A 19,887-nucleotide genomic window follows, 5' to 3' on the forward strand; every position below is an offset into this window, starting at 1 on the left:
AACAGAGGGCGACCCATACATTTCTTGAGGCCAGAGCGATGCTCATTTAGGTCCAGAACTACTCAAGGGCGAGCTTTTGCACATTAATTATACCTCTGGTGCTAGTCAACCATTCCTCTGCATGTTATGCATGCTCTGGTACTTGTTAGTTATGCCTTTGCACATGCATTTGATACAGCTCAGTTGTGCTCCTGGTGTTGCTCATATATGTCTTTGATGCAATTCTTTGTTTCATTGGTTTAGTTAACTAATGCCAGGTCCAGAATTCAGAGCTGGCCACTCTTGAAGTGAGTCATCCAACACCCCAATATTCTAAACTTGGCCTCCGGAGCTGGATGTAAAGTTCCATATTTAGCTTCTAAATCTTGTTATACTAATCAAGATTGGTTAGCATAGTCATACTGACCTCTGAAACTGGATACTACTTTGCTGGTGTAGCCTTCAGAGCTAGGTTCAGCACTCTAAATGTGGTCCCCAGAACTGCAGTAAACTGGCTATACTTTAAATTAGGTTTAGACACTGGACATAATCCTCCAGGTGACGACTCCAGAAGTTGAGACAATGCACCAGTTGAGCTGGCTTGTAGCATGAGACGAATCTATTACCCTTGCCCTTAAGATATGGCAATGGGATCTCAGATTTTCATCACCAGTTTAGAAAGTGGGCTGAACGATTGTGCATCACTCCCCTTCAAAATAACATAATCAGTTTTGACGGCAGTGAGGCAACAGATAAACTATATGTCCTTATGAAAATCAGTGGAATAAATGTTAATAAGATTGTAAATCAAGTACGGATAGTAACAACACTGAAATATTTATTTATTGGTATTCTAACAGCAACACAGAGTGTGGAATCCCCAGGATACATCTCTAGGATACCTCATCATCTGTTATTTCTTTGAAGTGCTAAGTCACACTTGCTTTCTCGATCTACATGTGTGCTTGCACTGCCCTCTCTTCTAGTGGGAACATTTTCATTAGTTCTTGGGCTTCTAGTGCAAAATGTAATGTTCCTTAAAGCCTTACCTTTCTGATAACTTTCCACCACCGCAATTTGCTAAGCACCTCCCTCATTCCACTTCCCCCACATTTTAATAGGGCTGTTAAACTAGCTGTAGCTGGTGGTCCTCAAAGAGTGCGCACATGCGTGGGCAATCAAGCTCTGGGATCTAAAAAGACTGAAACTGCCTTTAAATGGACAAGGATGCAGGTCATTCCCAATTGGTGCTTGGCAGTGTGTGGGCTAGCCATACTTCTACACTTTGGAAGTCAGACCAACCGGATATACTGACCTATTTGCATGGTATTTTTACTCAAGACAGATAATGTTCCTCACCTCCTTGTACACATTTTCCAACTCTCGATATCACTTTTCGATCCTTTTGCTTCCTTAAGACTTCCCTGCATGTGAGATAGTACAATACCCATTATAAGGACAGGTAGTCTAACCCTGTAGGTCTCAGCAGACCATTCCTGCTACTCCAAAGTGAAATATCTAACCCTGATAACTCTATCTTTTAACTAGGGCCTTTCAGTCTGAGTCAGTCTATTCAGATTCAGATTGAAATATTTTCAGTAGTCATTATGTAAAGAAATTTCACTAAAAAAAGCATTCCCAGTCAAGGTGTGTGGTTATGTTTGTTTTCAGACACTAATGTGGGTTGGTCAGTGAGAACGAAACCATTGAGAAAAACTGCAAGCAAACCATCCTGTAATTCCAAACAACTAAAGTGAACTGAGATTATAACTTCTTTATCAGTCCGACTACTTGAGAGTAAAAAATGTTTTAATAATCCATTTTCCTTACTTCCAGGGAACAGAAGCCACACATGATACTAATGGAAAAAACTAGATCGGTATAGCGTTTTTTCACCTGTTGCTTTATTCCGGACCCCATTAAAGCTAGCTTGACTGCCTAGCACAGATTCATGCTGACAGTCAGAAATAGTAGAATATCAACCATTAGGATTTTGTAAGGCAATAATAAAAGTTTAGGTTGCCCCGCCTTTTACATCTGGACCAGTTATAGGATTGGGGACCTATTTTGTAGACAGATATCTTTTAGGGATATCTCTAAACTAATTCTTACTCCCAAAAATAGTAGCAACAATTGTTAACAAATGTATAGGTTATCAGCAATTTGATGTGAAAAAACAATTCACAATGAAATCTGCGTTTCCTTTTTTAGTTTTAGCACTAATGAAATATGGACTATAGCGTGCCTGCATCAGATTAAGTTAGTGTTAGACTTTTTATCCTTGGCGTGGTCACCCTTAACTTTTTGCTTCTGTTTCCCAGGTTGCGGATGTGTGCTGGACTAACGTGACTAACGTGCAAGTGATCCTATACAAAATGTGTATGTAATTGGTTTGGCAGTGCCTGCCCTCATACAATGCAGTCTCCAACCCCCTGGTGAGTGTCTGGGGCCTGGCCTGGGCAAGGCAGGATTTCACAAACAAGAGAGACTTTGCTTTGAAGTAGGCCTACTTCAAAGGAGAAAATGGGTATAAGAAGGGCACCCAAAACTACAGACTTTAGAACATTTCTGGAAACCAAGAGGAACCTCTGCCTGGAGAAGAACTGAGGAAGAAGAGCAACCCTGCCTGTGACTGTGCTTTGTGGAGCTATCCTGCAGTTGCTGCTTCTGCCTGTGCTAGAGGACAAAGACTGGACTTTGTGTTGCCTTCCTTCTTGTGAAGATCTCCAAGGGCTTGATTTAGAGCTTGTTTCCTTTTTTTTTAAGTCTCACAGGCAGCAAAGACTTCTCTCTGCCAGCACCTGGAGTCTCTGGAGAGACAAAAACTCTACCAAGTGGGGCCCATCCTGTTCCTGGGACCCTGAAAGGAGAAGCTGGCAGCCCAAGAATGAGAAATCCACGCACAGAATGCCGTGCAGGGAAAAGATCAACGCAACTCCGATCTGTGGCTGAAAAATCAACGCACCGCCGACTTCACAGCTGAAAATCGACGCTCGTCTGCAACGCGACTGGAAGATCGGCGCTCGTGGCTGGAGAAACGACGCACAGCATTGCTGACAGAAGCTGCTGAGATCGCAACCCGCGCTGCGTGGTTTTTGGATCATCGTGCAACTGGATTTCTGACGCAAACACCGCTGGGCGTGTAAAAACGACGCAAGGCCTGCCCGGACCCGAGTGCTGACCGGATCGATGCATCGCTCCCCTGCAGAGAGAAGAAACGACGCACGCTGACCCAACTGAAGGAGAAACGAGCAAGGTATCGCTCGTGAGTGAAATCGATGCATCGCAAGCCCTTTTTGATGCACACTCACCCGTACAGGGTTATTTTTGACGCGCTCAAGGTACATTTTCATGCTAACACCGTTAGTGTTGTGTTTAAAATTACATGAAGATTCTTTTTCAATTTTGATTGATAACTTGACTTGTGGATTGTGGATTTTTGTCATTTTGTTTTGTTTAGATAAATATTTTCTATTTTTCTAAACCTGTTTTGTGTCATTTTGTAGTGTTTTCATTAAGTTACTGTGTGTGTTGGTACAAATACTTTACACCTAGCACTTTGAAGTTAAGCCTGCCTGCTTGTACCAAGCTACCAAGGGGGTGAGCGGGGTTTAGATGAGGGTGATTCTCTTTTACCCTGACTAGAGTGAGGGTCCTTGCTTGGACGGGGGTAACCTGACTGCCAACCAAAGATCCCATTTCTACCATTTAGTGAATGAGGTATTCACACTTGTGCCTCGTAATGATCCACCTAAGCCAGTTATCAGCTCAAATATCACAAAGGGACACACACAAACCAGGAGAGGAGGCAGTGGGCTGAACTTACGCCCAATAAAATTCATTAGTGGATGGCTCTGCCATAACATTTCAGGAATGGGCCATTCTAGGCTATTTCTCCTCACTAGGATGACCTGGCAAAGGTGCAGGAATGATTTTAAAGCGATTTTGGCCTGAACTAATTAGTGGTGAAAGCAAAGCAGGAGTGAGCTTTGCAACAAAATGTTGTATCATATTTGCAAGGGGTTCTTGGAGGATTTGGCACCATTCTCTAGGAATAAAAAAGTCAATACACTATAGTACACGATGGAGTACAATGTGTGGATAGGAATTTTCTGGGGATGCTAATGCCTATTTCACATTTGCTTTACTTTATAAAATTCTTCTTTGATCCAATGGCACTTTATACCCAGATGCCCAGAGAGAAAACAGAAGAAACATACCTCCCTGCCTGCTATGCTAGAAAAATTCCTTCTTGCATGCCAGAAGAAAACTGTTACTCTTCTAGAAGTTCATCTTGTCTATAACAATTTGCGTGACATTTAGCAGACATATGGGACAAACGCTTCATTTGCTTTATTTTCCCATGCTTCAGAAGACAAGATTGAAGCAGTTTCATCCATCTAACCAAGGAGCAATCGCATGGGATTGATGAATTTACTTATCACACAGAGAACCTTTCTTCTCTTGCAAATGATGCACACCTGAACTTATACAGCCACCAAGGAGGTGCTGCTTCCCTTTTTCTATTACATCAAAAATATTCTTGACCAGAGTCGTCCATCCAGTTAAGCACAAGGTAGTTATTTATGGCTACCATTCATGTCTTTGTTTTCATACTTTTGGAATCCCTCTTCAGTTTTTCTGTATTTTTTTTATCTATAGTTAAATTTAGTGTGGATTTTTAAGTTCTTTAATTTTTCAACTGTAATGTTCTTAGGCTGTTTCCAAACATTCAGTGCCTCGTGCATTTTACCAGTAGCTTATCTTGCAACTCAAGAAAAATCATACAAGATGATTCAGGCTTTCCATATATGAGACTTATGTCCTCATTTGGATTCTTCTGCTAGAGCACTGTGGAAGCTCATCTCCAGTTCACATCAAGACTCTAGCCTCTCTCCCATAGCCTGTCACCTAACAAGAGTGTCCCTCAGAAACTGATGTTAACAGGTGCCTGAGCCTCCCATGAGTCTCATGAGTCTTTGAAGTATAAAGCAGAAATAAAAATAACTTTTTTATGGTATCTTGTAGCCTGATGAAGGCAACATGTCTGAAGGCCTGGCTGACCACTTTAAAAATGAGGATGTTAGAATTATAACGGTTTTAGCTCTTTTGTCCTCATCTAATAGAACTCTGTCATTTGCAGGAAAGGATTCCAGATGCATTATGTATGAACCTTTTCCAACTGACCAGACATAGTCAGCAGACCGATGGACTATGAATTTGCAGCAAAGTTTAGTTAAATCTTATATTTGGAAACCCCACACTATGGGCCTGATTCACAAAGTTAAACTTACCCGCTTGTGTGAGTTTACTTTTATTCGCTATTCACAAAAATGCAAATTAATAGTAAGATTACAATTGTGGAGAATGCGAAGTCGGGGAGGAGAAATCCACACCTAAAAATATAGGAAAGGGCTCTCAGGGATTCTCCACAGTCGTAAACTTACTATTAAATTGCATTTTTATGAATGCCAAATAAGAGTAAACTTACACAATTGTGTACATTTACCTTTGTGAATCAGGCCTAAGGAAACTAGATAGATCCTAGGCAGGAACTGGCACCAAAGCTTACCTTATCGTGCATATAGGTTATGATCTCAAAATCTTCTACCACAGCAGGTAATCAGGCAAGAGGTTTCTAAAATTCTTTAAGATGTGCAATGATCAAATCTTGGGATTTTTGCCACTCTTGAAAATATTTGATATGGCTGAAGAGGCACAAGCCAGAAATATCCCTGTAAATGCCCTTTTTGCGCAGTTGCCAATTTTAAAGTCAGATGTTGTCAGGGACAGGTGGCTGCAACTGGAAGGGTACCAAATGTGGCAGGGAAAAGCAAAGTACCTGTAGGTGACAGACATGTCTGGATATGACCATTTCAGTGAAAATCCGGACTGCTGCTAGTGGTTAGGGCTGCAGTAAAAGGAAGTGCACTACAATTCCTAGAGTACAAAAGCAGTGGCAATCTTAGGTGGCTCCCATTATGAAAGGGAGAAAGGTCGTGGCACTCATGCCTATTATCGAGTTTACCCAACATCAGGAGGAAGTTCCAAATAGTGGTCCTTCAGAGGAGCTTTTTTTTATTAGAGAATGGGTACCCTCTAATAGTTGTTCAAAATTGCAGGGCGTGACACAGAAAGACTACAACCTTACTGTGGTGCAAATGTCCAAATGTCATGTTTAATATTCTGAGTGAGTGCATGGGATGCTGTTCTGGAATCTTTCACAATGAATCATTGAATCCCTGGAAAAGAGATAAAGGCAGGCACCCAGATGTGCAACTACAGAATTATTTATTTGAGGCTACACTTCCACAGAACAGAACTCTTCTTTGCCTTCTTTTGCTTAATATTTGATATGTATTTGGTTGAGACTAACTAAAATATTTGAAGCCCCAAAAAGCACAGAGTCTAATCTTGAATGAAGGCAGAACAACCCCCGACTATCATTCAAATTACTTGTGAAGAATACAGACCTTACAACAAAAGGGAACTCAAGGACTAAAAAGCATCCTCTCGAGGTAATTCTAACCCAATCGTGAGAACTAGCAATTTCAGTATTGCTGACAAATCATGAGAGCAACTTGATTAAAGTGCACTAACAATTGTTACGTTTGTCTCTTATGTAGACTAGTAACATGCTGCTGACAAGTCCTTCCCTAAGGCTGGGTTTTAAGAATTATGTTTTTCTTATGGAAAGGTATTTTGAACAAACCTTTAGCGGCATGGTGAGGTGGGCTGAAATTATCTCTAAAACGTTTTCTTTTGACTTTGTCAGGTATCCCTCCTAACCGTTCCTTACCATAGCCTAGCCTATGCAACTCCATGTTCCAGAAACGGTATAAGTCAGATAGGTGGCGCTGCCACGAGGTGGACCCCATTGAGCATTGTGCCATTCCTGAGGAGCCATACAGGTCGTCTTGAAAAATGTAGTAGCTTTGTAAATGCCTTTTATTTCTGTTATTCTTCAATTAATTGCAATGACATACAGCTGTTGTCCCAGTAAGACAGCTAGCGTCATGTCCATAGGGAACCCACACATAGGGAACCCTTTGTGTGATGGCAGCGATCAAAGAGAAATAGTCAGGTATATTCTATTAGATGCCTTCAAAGAGGCTAAGCAATGTGGCAAAGCAGTAGAGAAATCCTGACTGTGCTATGCTTTCCGAGCAGAATCTGGAATACTGTGTCACAGCAGAGAACATGCTTATTATAGTAGCCAGAAGCATAGACTCACTGTCACTGGCTTTGGCGAACAAGTCTTTAGATTCAATTTGGCTGATGTCTTGATGGTACTACATGGCTGAAATACTTCTTTAAGTATTGAGGCTGAATGTGGCTCAGCTGGGACTCCACCATGTAGGGAAACGTACTGTACGAAAGTGCTGAACTACAATGAACTGCATTTTTGCAGTCTTGTATTATGTTTAGCTAGGCCTGCAGTGCCAATCTCTTTTCATGTCCGTGGCGCAAGCAAACGTGCTAACAGATGCTAGATGCGTTTGTCATTATTTGTACGAGTTGCAAGCACCAACCCGAGTATCGCAGGAAGCCTGGCAGTGTGGCCTCACATTGATGGCGCTGGCAGGTTGACACCCACCTAACCAGTCTCCCCCATCCTTGCGTGAGACAGAGCATAGAGCATTCCTGAGTAAGACGATGATGCATTTTACTGCGCACAATCAAACACCGCTGGTCACCTCTCACAATTCTCATCAGGCCAGTACATCAATTAAGCAAGCAATTTATTTTGGCAGATGAGGGTCTTACAATATCAAAGCTTTCAGGGTGGTACACTGGGCTCTCAGGCCCTGGGCAGGTGTGGAGAACAGGCGCTGCTTGGATACTGAATATTAAATGAACAGGAATATTAATATATCAGTACTTTCCAAACACTCCTCCTCCATCCAATCCCACTCATTTGGACTCAAGGAATGAGCACATCCTGAAAAGGCATTACATATTTGTGAGAAATTGGGCTATTGGTTGACTGTGGTGTCAGTCCTGGTCAAGCATCGGCCACAATTCCTTGCAGGGTGAACCACAAATAATCACTAAATTAATCTGTGCTTAACTATGGGTAGCTTGGCACAAAAGCAGTCAGGCTTGACTGAGATGCAATGTGTAAAGTATTTAAGCAGCAACAAACAGTAATAAAGTGACAACACAAGAAAAGTCCCAAACCAATTTAGGGAAATAGAGTAAATTTTAATACATTATTTGACACCAAAACGTCAAAAATCAAATCAGTAGAACAGGATTTATGATTTTTTTAAAGTTCTAAAGATCAAAGCACCACCTGCAGACATCTAGTTGTGCGAGACCAGGTCAAAGTTGAAAGATAAGACCGATACAAGAAGTGGATTGGGTCCTGTCAGCGCTTACCTTTGGACGTAAAACAATTCTTGAAGGAAAATATCTGAGAAGATAAAGTTCAGTGGGGCAAGACTGCAGGAGGTATCCTAAGAAGGAGTGTTGACATCGGGCAGCCCTGGGTCAAAACTGCAGTAAAAATTAAGTGCAGACTTAGTTGCCGAAATGGAAGTAAAAAAACTAGAACGGGACAAAGCTGAGTGCTGTAGCGGAAGACAGTTCCACGAGGTTGGATACCCCGTTGGCAAAGGACAGCTGAAACAGTTTTGCTGCTGCAGAGAAGACCGTAGTGGGAGAATATGTAGTCAATCCGACTGGTGAAGCACCTCAGGCAGATAGGTGTGCAGGTTGGTCCTGCTCTCCTCCTGGTTCTCAGAGCACTTTTTGGCCAAATGTTAAGTTCCCGGTTTTAGAAATTGGCTATCTGGGCACATTTTTCACCACAACCAAGGTTCCAGGCCTGGTGAGACACCTCTTGGAGGTTCAGGACTCACTCAAGCTGGGTACAGGTGCTTTGTTCAAGATGTTTGGAGCCTTTTATGTCCCTCTGGTTCTGAACAGGAGGCCACCAAATTAGCCCCTGGAGTCACTTCTGGTAGGCCTTGGTGCAGGTGAAGATGCAGAGCTCAACAACAGGGCTGGCCTTAAGGGTGTAAGGCAGGCCCCAGGCAGCAAAGCAGTCCTTCCAGGTATAGCAAGTGTCTGGCAGAGTGCATAGCAGGTCAAAGCAGAATGCAGTCCGCTGAGAGTCCTTCCACAGATCCAGCAGTGAATTGAAAAGTTGGTCTGAAGGTCCTATTTTTATACCTTGATGCCCTTCTTCTGGAAGGCAGGTTCTTTGAAGTTCATGGCATCTCCTCACTCCAAGCCGACTGCAGTGACAATAAAGGGTTGTTAGGCCCTTTGTGTGATGGCAGAACACAATCTATGCAGCTCCGCCCTTCCCATCCTGCCAGCACATGGCCTACTGAGGCACACCAAATCTCTTTATTGTGTGACTGTCTGGGAGGAATTCACAAAGTGTAACTATCAGCTACTCCCTGCCACGTGACACAAGACAGGCTTCAGACATGAAGGGCTAAAGGCAGGAAAAATCCAACTTTCTAAAAGTGGCATTCTCAAAGTTTCAATGACAAATCTGACTTCACGATTAAAGAGGGTTTACATTACAATTTCATAGGTACCAACATGATATGTACCTGCTCCCAATTAAGAATTTCAGCTTAATAAATGTAACAAGGAATCCTCAATGTTATCCTACGGGAGGGGTGGGTCTCGCAGTAGTGAAAATTAATTTAGGATTTTTTTCACTACCAGGAAATGTAAAACTTAAAGGTACATGTCTAGTCTTTTAATTACACAGCACTCTGCCCTATGGGCTACCTAGGGTCCACCTTAGGGTTGACTTAGAGTTGAAGGCTTGGTATGGGGGTTTAAAAGCCAGGTCGACATGGCGGTGTAACACTGCATTCAGGCAATGGCAGACCTGGGACATGTTTTAGGGTGCTAATTAAGTGGGTGGCAAAATGAATGCTGTAGGCCCACTAGCAGCATGTAATTGACAGGGCCCGGGTATACGGTAAACCTCTCTACAAGGGACTTAGAAGTAAATCAAATATGCCAATTAGGTTTATGACCATCCATCCATGTTTCGGCGAGTGAGCACAAGCACATTAGCACTGGTTAGCGGTGGTAAATTTCACAGAGACCTAAGGCCAACTAAAACAAATGTCAGCAAAACATTGGAGATAAGTATGCAAAACGTTTGGGGGGAGACCACCCTAAGTCTGACAGGTCTAACAATATTACATCAGGCACACTGATTTATGGTCCAGATGGAGCTTCTTATTTTTTTTAATGGCAAATATCATTGAATTTTTCCAGGTAAACCTGGCCTTGATGACCAGAAGGATACCAAAAATGTGATGCAAGATGGAAACAATAAACAATAACATATAACCGGCACATATAAATCCCCACCTTGCCATCCTGTGCCATTGTCCAGCTCCTGAAGTTGGAATGATAAAGAGCGTAGGACTATGTGTTATATCAGGGGTGGGAAGTTCTATATTTTCTAAACTCATCGTCCAGGCAAGATGTGGGGGTTTGGATGGGCTTAGGGTGATTCCTCTGTAATCTGCCCATCTCTGCCAAATCTTGGGGTGCTTCTGGGGGCATCCCCTTGCCTGAAACACCGTAATCTCTAGCCCCATGCAATGATCCAATCCTTGCTTCTACACTGCTAGGGAAGATGCATGTTCTGACTTCCACACCTTTGCTATATCCCATTTAGCTATAGTTAGCCCAAGAAATAATAGACCTCTGTATTGTATCTGTTACCACTAAGACCATCTGTGATATGGAGGAGGATCAACCTTGGGTCTAAGGGAATGGTCCAGGTCACTTTACCCAGGAAGGAGGTGACTCCCCTCCAGAAGCGTTCTTACACGGTGCAGCTCCAGACTGGATGTAGGAAGGTGCTGTCGTCAAACTCACATTACGTGCATAGCAGGGAGGCCACCAGGCCTAGATGTCACAAGCAATGTCACATGTAGTATGCCCTGTGTGGATATTTTAGTTGGATAAAGCGAAGGCGAGCCAAAATGCCTGCCTCGCAGGGGGAGTGCGGTGTGTCTGACCAGTCATCCTCATCTAATGTGTCTAAATCCACCTCCCAAGAGCTCTTGTGAGTCGAGAGGGCGTGAGTACTGTGTAATACCAAGAAGCAATGTATCTGGGATATTTTGTGGGCCCCCAGGGTGCCTGAAAGGAGTCTGCCCTCCAATGGGTTGAATTCAAGAGCGTGTTTATGTGTCTAATGTAGGGGTTATTGGTGTGCCTGAGTTGTAAATAGTGGTGGAACTGGCTGCGATGCAGCTGAAATTCTTGCTGTAGGTCTTGGAAAGATTTCAGTACAGTGCCGCACATGACACCTCCCAGGGTTGAAATACCTCTGAGGTTCCACCGCCCTAAACACTCCGAATGGGCTACTTGATGCAGCACTGTGCCGTGCCATAGTGGGGTCCTCTCTGTCAACCTACCCCATCATCCCATGTGGCGCAGGGTGGTGCAGCATAACTTAAGAACCACAAATGTCGCTGAGGATAGCGAGGCGATCTTTGCCTTCCGATAGAGGTAGTCCAACATGTGGGTATTGCCCATCGCCCATTTTACGGCCATGTATTCTCAGTCTCGGTGGTTCTCATGCCACCACTCATTTATGATCATCAGATGTGAGACTGAGTAGTAGGAGTATATATCTGCAGTCACTATGCCCATCCCAATAGGTGGATTGAAAGCATGTGGCTAGCGCAATTCGGGGGGGTGCCACTGTTCCAGAGGAACCCAGACAGAAGGGAGTTGGTCCTCCCAAATTAGCTCCAGGGAATTGCATATGGTCAATTTTTCATTTGGTATAAAGTCAGGGCAGGGAGACCATTTTGAAGATAACCGTCCTGCCTGCCACACCCTCACCTCCCATGTCATCCGGGCGACACTGATTCAATATTCTGTTACCAAGGCCACTCTGCATCTGGTGAGCTATACATCCCCAGGTATCCAAAGCCCCATCCCCTAGATGAGGGGGAAAAAAAAGAGATTTTAAGGTGTTAAGAATGAGACCAGACATTTCACCAAATTGACGCATGATCTGAAGTATGTGTGGGCCTGAGGCATTCGGTTCCGTCAAGGAAAATACTCTGCATTTGGGCATTCATTCTGACTTACACCGCCAGCAGTTCAAACACCAAGACGAACAACAATGGGGGGAGAGGGGAACCCTGGTGGGGCTCCAGCTCTATTGGAAATTCTTCTGATGTGTAGCTCGCCACTCTCGTCATTGCCACCAGGTCTGTATACAAGAGCCTTATATAGGATATTAATCTGGGGCTGAAGTTCAATCTGCCAAGCAGGGCTAACAAATAATCCCAGGAGATAGAATCAAATGCATTGTCCATGTCAGCTAGGAGTACAACTGCAGGTCCCCCAAGGCAACCAGCCAGAGCGAGGGCATTAGAGATTCAGTGATTAATGTGGCTCATTACACGACCTGGCATAAAGCCTGCCTGGTCCAGCGGGATCAGATCAGAAAGATACAGGATCAGTCTATTTTAAAGGACCTAGGTCAGGAGCTTGGCTTCTATGTTCAGGAGGGATATCGGGCGAAAGGACAAGAGGGCATCAGGAGGGTGGCCCAGTTTGGTGTAGACCACTATCTCTGCATAACTCCATTCCGGTAGAAGGAGTGAAGCAACCTTGGTGGCATGGACTGATGGTACATAATATTTCCCCAGTTTGAGTATAAAGATTTTAAAGATCTCCCCAGGGAGTCAATTAGGGCCTGAAGGCTTTTGTGACTGGAGTCCCACCAGGGCTCGAAGCCACCTCAGAGTCTGCAAGTGCCTCATTGAGGTGAGCTCAGGCAGTATCTAGGTGTGTCTGAAGGGCCAGAGCATCTACAAAGTCGACAGATTGATCCAGAGGCAGCGTCTCATGCCAGATGTATAGCACCCAGAAGTCTTTTGCGAAGTTGTGAGAAATCTCTCTGGGCTCAACCATCAAAGCCTCCCACTCACCTCAGATTAATGGTAGGGGAGGTGACTGATATGTGGCCTGGCATAGCCTATTTAGAATTCTACTCGCTTTGTCACCCCACTGATAGATGTGACTCTGTGCAGCCCACCAGGTAAGTTTAGCTTCATCTAACAGTAACTGCCTATTCTGTTTTTGGACCAGCCCCAACTGTCTCCGAGCAACATCCCCTCCCGCCCGGCTGCCACCCTCCTCCAATTTATGAATCTGTGCCTCAAGGTCGGTTGAATCTTGCAACCTCTGCCATTTGATCACCTGGGCAATAACTAATGTTGATTCCGCCAAAAGACTGGTTTAAATGCCTCCAATAACATAACCGCCCACTTCACTGAGACTGTATTAAGTGCAAAGTATTTGTTAATGTGACCGGTGAGATGTGCCCCGTAAGAAGGAAGATGTAGATTCCATGACGATAAGTGCCATCAAAAGGTTGACCTCTCAGGTTCCAGGCACAGTCCCGTAGCCACTGGAGAATGATCCGACAACCCCATAGGCACACCACTCCATCAACAAAGGGCTGTCCCAGGAAACAACCAAGGGCAACAGTCTCACCATACAGCATGCTTGTGACCACAGTGTATCTGCCAGGTGATCAGTCCACAGTCTAGTTTTTGGAAGGGCAAAGATCTCTGTATTAGGATACATGTACCTGTGGACCCCCTTGTAAATCCTGAATGGAATACCTAGCTATATCCATACCAGGACAGGCAAGGAGCCCTGTTACCCAGGAGATGGGTCTTCTGGACCATCAAAATGTGTGCCCCTGACATTTTGGCAATTTCAAAACAGCTCTACATTTAACTTTAAAAAGAATTCTTTGGACATTCCAAGGCATGAGGCGAACATGCCCCAGGGGGTCATCCTGTCTCTCTACACTCATGACAGTTTAGAGCATCTGTAGTGTGTGATTGGACATAAATGAGTGCAGTGGTGGATGATGTGTCAGTGCCAACAGATAAAACACAACTAGAAGAAGCTTTCCCCCACCCACATACTTCACTAACCAGGAAGCATCTATTGCAGACAGCAACAACACGGGCCCCCAATGAGGGACCCCAGTGGTCACGTCCAAGAGATCCTAACACCCCATAAAGGGTAATCACCAGGGGGATGGCTAGTGTTGTCACCGGCGATATGACGTGGTTGTGATGTCACCCACACTGCAACACAAAACATGAATAAGCAAGACACCATGTGATCCCAGCTCAACACCGGGGAGGTCAGTGCATCCCCAAGGGTGCCTAGCATCGCATCATCATCAGGGGCGGCCCCTCCGCTATGGAGGAGGAGCGTCGCCCCGCTGTTGAAAGCAGAAAAATAAAGTGATAAAAATTGTTATCACTTTATTTTTCTGTGTAGTGAGTGTGGGGTGGGGCAAGCCATCCCCATGTCACCAGAGAAGAAGAGTGATATGTCCACTTCTATTTGCGCATGAGGCCGGCCAAACTGACGTGCGCACTTAGAACTCTCCACCCGCCTGTGTTGCACTGCCGGGTGCCGACCAAATGCAATCTCCTACTTCCTCCCTAAGTGGCATTTCTGCCCACTCCAGCCAATCCCAGTGCTTCTCTCATGGTAGTAACAGCATGAGAGAAGCGTCAGGATTTGGTAGGGAGGGGAGGTAGAAGACAAAAAGAACTGAGGCGGCGAGAGCGGTGCCCGCTCCACATGCTGTCCCCTGTCCTCCCTCCCCTTCCTGGCAGCAGCCGTTACTGATCGTCATGCAACTTTATCTCGCCTGCTGCTTTGCCAGGAGAAGCAGGACCTCTCCTGCCACCTTAACATGAATTTCTTGGGTCGATCTTTCGACCCACCCTGCGATGAGTCAGAGTCAAGAACCAAGGGTGTATGAGGCTTTAAGGTCACCTTTTCATCGGTCCATCAAAAGACCTCCTCTGGAGTATCAACGAAGTAGGTCTGAGTCTCAAAAACCACTCGTAAGTGTGCAGGGTACAGCAGCATATATTGCAATTTGTGTTCACACAGCCATTGTTTACCCGCCATCAAGGACTGGCGCTGTTGTTGTACCAGCTTGGTGTAGTCAGGAAGGATTATGATGGAGGAGGCCTAGAAGACGATCTTGTCCCGCATGTGAGCAAACTAAAGGATTGCAACTCTTGTCCCGCATGTGAGCAAACTAAAGGATTGCAACTCTGTCCATATAATTTAGGATCCAGACGATTATGGGTCTTAGGTCCGCTCCCGGCAGGAGCTTCCTCAACAGGGCCCTGTGGGCCCACTCAATCATGAAACAGGAGAAAAGAACCTCCTCAGGCACCACAGAGCATAACCACTGTGTCAAGAAGGCATCCACCCACTGATTCTCGCAACCATCAGGGAACCCCACAAATCGTTATTTCGGTGTGCTCCCTTCATCATCCTCAACACACAAAGCCAACTCCCTGGTCACCACTTCCAGCTTATTTACCATCTTCTGCAAGGTGGTTATTGAGTCCTCCTCACCCAAAACCCTAGTCTACACCTCCGTTCGACTGCATTGCAGAGATCTTGCCAGAGTAAAACGACATGCGATCCAATGGCCCCTATTTTGGCTTTCAGCATATTGCAAGATTGTGTGATGGCTCGCAAGTGTGTTGCGTTCTCAGGGATCGAGGGTGGCTGATCTCTGGGGGCGGTAGGCAGGGTCGGTTGTGTGTATTTATCCATGGTACTCTGTTTTATGTCCGTTGTGTTCTTGTCTTTTGTCATAGCTGGCGTGTTGTTCCTGGGACACACCAACACTCAAGTCCAGGCACGACCCGCCAGACAACCCTGGAGGATGAATGGGGTGCCATGTGCATTCGGCCACTGGCCACCAGGAGCAGGGCACCTCAGGAGGGCAGAAAAGAGGCTCTCCGGTAGGCATGGACAGCCCACTCAGGGGTTCACAGATCAGGACCAAGGTCGATCTCCACCCCCGGCGGGGCTCAACAGTCAAAGCCTCCGAGTGAAGGACAACAAATAAGGATATGACTGGGCTAGACTTAGGGCAGCCGTCTGCCGAGGTTTGCGCCCACACAGCACAAACAGCACCACTGTATCCTACTGGTCACCTGTCCACAGGACCCCTAGTGGGACCCAGATGAGCTCTTCCTTATGTGGCAGTCACACAGCAGTGTCAGTCATCAAATTCTCACTGCCAACTCCCACCTAGCTATGTATGCGTCTCAATTAAATCAGTCCATGCGGGGGCCATGGGAGGAAAGAGGAGGAAGATGGGAGGGACAGCATACAAAGGCCCCCAACTGTGCGATCTCTTAAAGGCTCACCGGTATGGCATTCCAGTAGCACTATGCAAAAAATCCTCCCGGGCCTTCTCCGCTGCAAGGTAAATACTGCGCCCCATAAATGCAGCCAGGCGAACACCTTCATGGCAGCTCAGGGACGCTGCAATCGTGCCGCCACAGGCAGTACAAACAAATTGTCTCACAAGAGCTCCTAGGGCATGGGGGCCCACTGCAGCAAGGCTGCTACCTCACACAGCAGAGGAACCGCACCTCAAGGGCCCCGCAGCGGCCTCTTGTCCAATGCATTGCGTAGCTTTGCCCTTGATAGAGGTCGCTCCCCTGCGGGCACACCAGCAGTCTCCCCCTGGGCACCAGTGTAGCCATATCAGTTATGCCAGTAATCCAATATGGCCAATGGGCCCACAACACCAGTCGGCTCCACGCGCCTCTCCTCAGCGCTGCACTGTGATGTGGCATATTCTGGCAGCAACCTCCAGAAGGGCGACGCCGGATCTGACACATTATTTGCAGAACCAGTCCTGGGTTCCCCACCGCCTCAGGGATGTCTCAAGGGGCTGTCAGGGTGCAGTGTGGGAGGATGATGCCGGATTTGTTGGAGACTGCCGGGAGGTCAATTACAGTGTGACCCCCCATGTTCAGCTGTTAAGCCACACCCCCTGGGCTTCCTATTTTAACAATAAGAGAACCCAGTGGGTTTCTTCTGACTGCTCCTCTGATAAAGGGGCTTTTCGACATAAGGAAGGAGCACCGCTCATGATTAGGAAATGTGTGCTGGGCTCCCAGAAAGGAGCCAAGCCCTGCACTGGCTGCCACCTGTGTGAACCCACAAGATAAGTGCTGGTGGACACAACACTGAGCCAAAGCTCAGCCCTACTTTGGCTGCTGCCTCTGCAGCCTGAAGTTCTGGCAGGTAAGGCAGGTCTCTCAAGGAGGCACCCTCATCCTCCCCCTGGGAGTTAGGCTCTTGAAAGTAGCCTTGCCAGGCTTCCTACCTTTCCTCTTGGTACTGGGGAGTTGAGCTGATGTTTCAGGCTCCACAATCCCTTGACTTTCCCATAAGGCCTTTTAGCGCTGTAGTGGAGACACATGCCCATTCAGAGAGCCCTTCTCTCCACCTCTGCCCAAGGCACAAGTTTCAAGGGTGTTGCCCTGTAGAGACTTCACTGGGATGACAGGGGATCCAGCTTCCTTAGGGTCAGTAACCCCTCCCCATTCAAAGTTTACCACAGCTATGGGATGTGACTTTGTTACATTGTCAGAGTTGACTATCTAATGTACCTCATCAGGGATGATCTTGCTTGGGAAAACCAGCTTAGCCATGACCATGGTAATGCTGGGACCTGTATCCATCAAGGCCTGAACTTAAGTCCCATTGATTTTCGGCCACTGTCTGTATTGAAACATACTGGCAGGCCAGTGAGCCAAGGGTTCAATTTCCTCCCCACCCATGGAAACTAATGTGGCTTCAGTGTAACCCCTGCAATCCCCATGGACAACGTCCACCCGAATCCCTACATTGGCAGCACCCTTGAGATTGTCCCTAGTGGGTGACTTTTTGGTGCAGAAACACTCCTTTTGTGCCATGGCAGTTTACAGTTGCAGCACACCTCAGCATTTGTTTGGTCATTATTCTTTCCCAGGTACTCCCCCACCCCCTTTGATTGGGATGTGGTTCTGGGCTCCTCGCCCTGGGCACCTTTGGGGTCTCCTTAGGCCTTTCTGTCTTTTTAAACTTGACCTCATCTTTCCCCTGAGGGGGCCTGTCCCCCTTTCTTGTATTCGCCATCTTCGAACTGCTTGGGTACCCTAGTTCATCAGATATCAGTAGCTATCTTCCCCAGCTCTCTAGGGCTCTAGGATAACTTAGAATCTATCAGATGCTGGTGTACCTTTTCTGAGGTACAATGTGTATGTGCTCCTTCACCACCAAATTGTGAAGCCCCTCATAGGTATCTACTCTGGTACTTTTAATCCAGCCTTTCAGTGACTCCACAGAGGCATCTACGAAGTCCACAGCTGTCTGGGTTCCCCCTTGTGTGTAGCTTAGCTTAAGTCTGTATTTCCCTGGGGTAAGACCAAATAGCTCAATGAGTACATCCCTCATGTGAGTGTAAGATTCTGCCACCTCATCTTCTAGGGTTAGCAATCTATCTCTCCCTTGTTGGTATGAGTTCCCACAATAAGGACCCCAAATGTTGGGCACCCACCATTCTCATCCTTAGAACTAGCTCATAGGATGCCAGCCATTTATCTATGTCATCCTTCTCTACATACTTGGGAACAATCCCTTTTGGCAACCTGGGATCATAGGCACCCTCTGCAGTCACCTCTACTTCTTTGTTGCTGTCACCATGTCCTTGGGGTTTCATCCCCAGCTTAATGCTCTTCTCTTCAATCTGCTTCTTCGAGGGCCAGCTTCTTCTCCTGGATCTCTAGGAGCCTGAGCTGGACATTCCAGTTCTTAGGCCTTCTCACTACTGTGGAGCTCTGCTTGCTCCCAAACAAGTAATGACTCCTTGAAAAAAGTGTGGCTACCAAACTCTCAGGGTCCCCCTCAGCTTCAGAAAGGTCACTGCCATTCTCTTCATCTGCACTTTCAAGGGTGATCACTTTCTCCAGTTGAGCCTGAGCTCTCCTTGCTTCCTCCAGGCTCTGAGGGCTTTCTCTAGGTCCTACTTCTTGGCAGTGATTCCTGGAAAAAAGTTCCTGTCCTTGCATAGAATCCTTAGGTCATTGATCTTCAATGTGCGCAAGGTGGCCAAGTCAGTTCCCTTGTTCTCCATCCTTGAAGACTTTTGCAGACTATGGAAATATTTTAACTTTTCGAAAACAGTACCTTTGGAATTTCAGTAGTTGGCAACTTGTAAACATTTTGCTCGATATAGACTAGGTAGTTTCTCTCAATGGTTACTAACTTATTAATTATGTCATACAGATAAACACAAGTTCTGGATCCCACCACTAGGCACCAATGTGAGTATGTGGGTGTAATATGTGATGCGTTATTGTGGAAAACACTCACACAAACTGCCGTGGGTCTAGTCAGGTTCATTTGAACAACTTTAAGCTCAACCCTGGGTAGCTATGGCTTTTGAGTATCAAAGCTTGCACAAAGGAACTGAGGCCCATATTTATGGGCTTTGTGGTGCAGGGCAGCGCAGCAAGTCACCTTGCTGCACTGGCCTTCATCACAGGGAAAGGGGAGGGATGCATATTATTGGATCCCTGTCCTTTCCCCCTGTGCTGGCGCCCTTTTGGCTCCCTATTGCCAATGCAGGCACCCTTACACCATAATGCAAGGATGCCTGTGTTGCACGCAGGAAGGGATCACTTTTTAATCTAACCACAAGCAAGCATTGGTCAACAAAAAGTTTGGAAACTTTTCAAAAGATTGTAAAAGTTAGTTCCGCTACTCTGGTCTGGTTTGAGCTACTAAATACAATGGGATGGTCTGGGGGCAGCCAATGGAGTAGATTTGTCCAGTCCACTTCTAAACTTTACAACACAGCTGCCATATACTGTAGTGGAATGGTCCTGGTGCTGGGAATGCAGGATGAAAAGATTGTCAAGGATGCTTCGATTGCTGTGCGGTTGACGCAGGTGAATCTGTGGTTATTCCGCAATTCACGGGTGATATGGAGTAACGTTCGCCACAGAAGACAGAGTCCCACAAAGTCATCTTTGATACAGTAGGACAGCT

The 19,887-nt window shown here is 46.0% G+C and overlaps 1 protein-coding gene across 9 annotated transcripts in view; it reads right to left on the bottom strand.

Annotated features, from left to right (window-relative positions):
* Nucleotides 1-19,887, bottom strand: part of ABLIM2 (actin binding LIM protein family member 2) — a 714,445-nt gene that overhangs the window by 251,760 nt on the left and 442,798 nt on the right. The window lies entirely within an intron of this gene.

Source organism: Pleurodeles waltl, chromosome 1_2, assembly GCF_031143425.1.
Source record: "Pleurodeles waltl isolate 20211129_DDA chromosome 1_2, aPleWal1.hap1.20221129, whole genome shotgun sequence".
NCBI classification, from domain to species: domain Eukaryota; kingdom Metazoa; phylum Chordata; class Amphibia; order Caudata; family Salamandridae; genus Pleurodeles; species Pleurodeles waltl.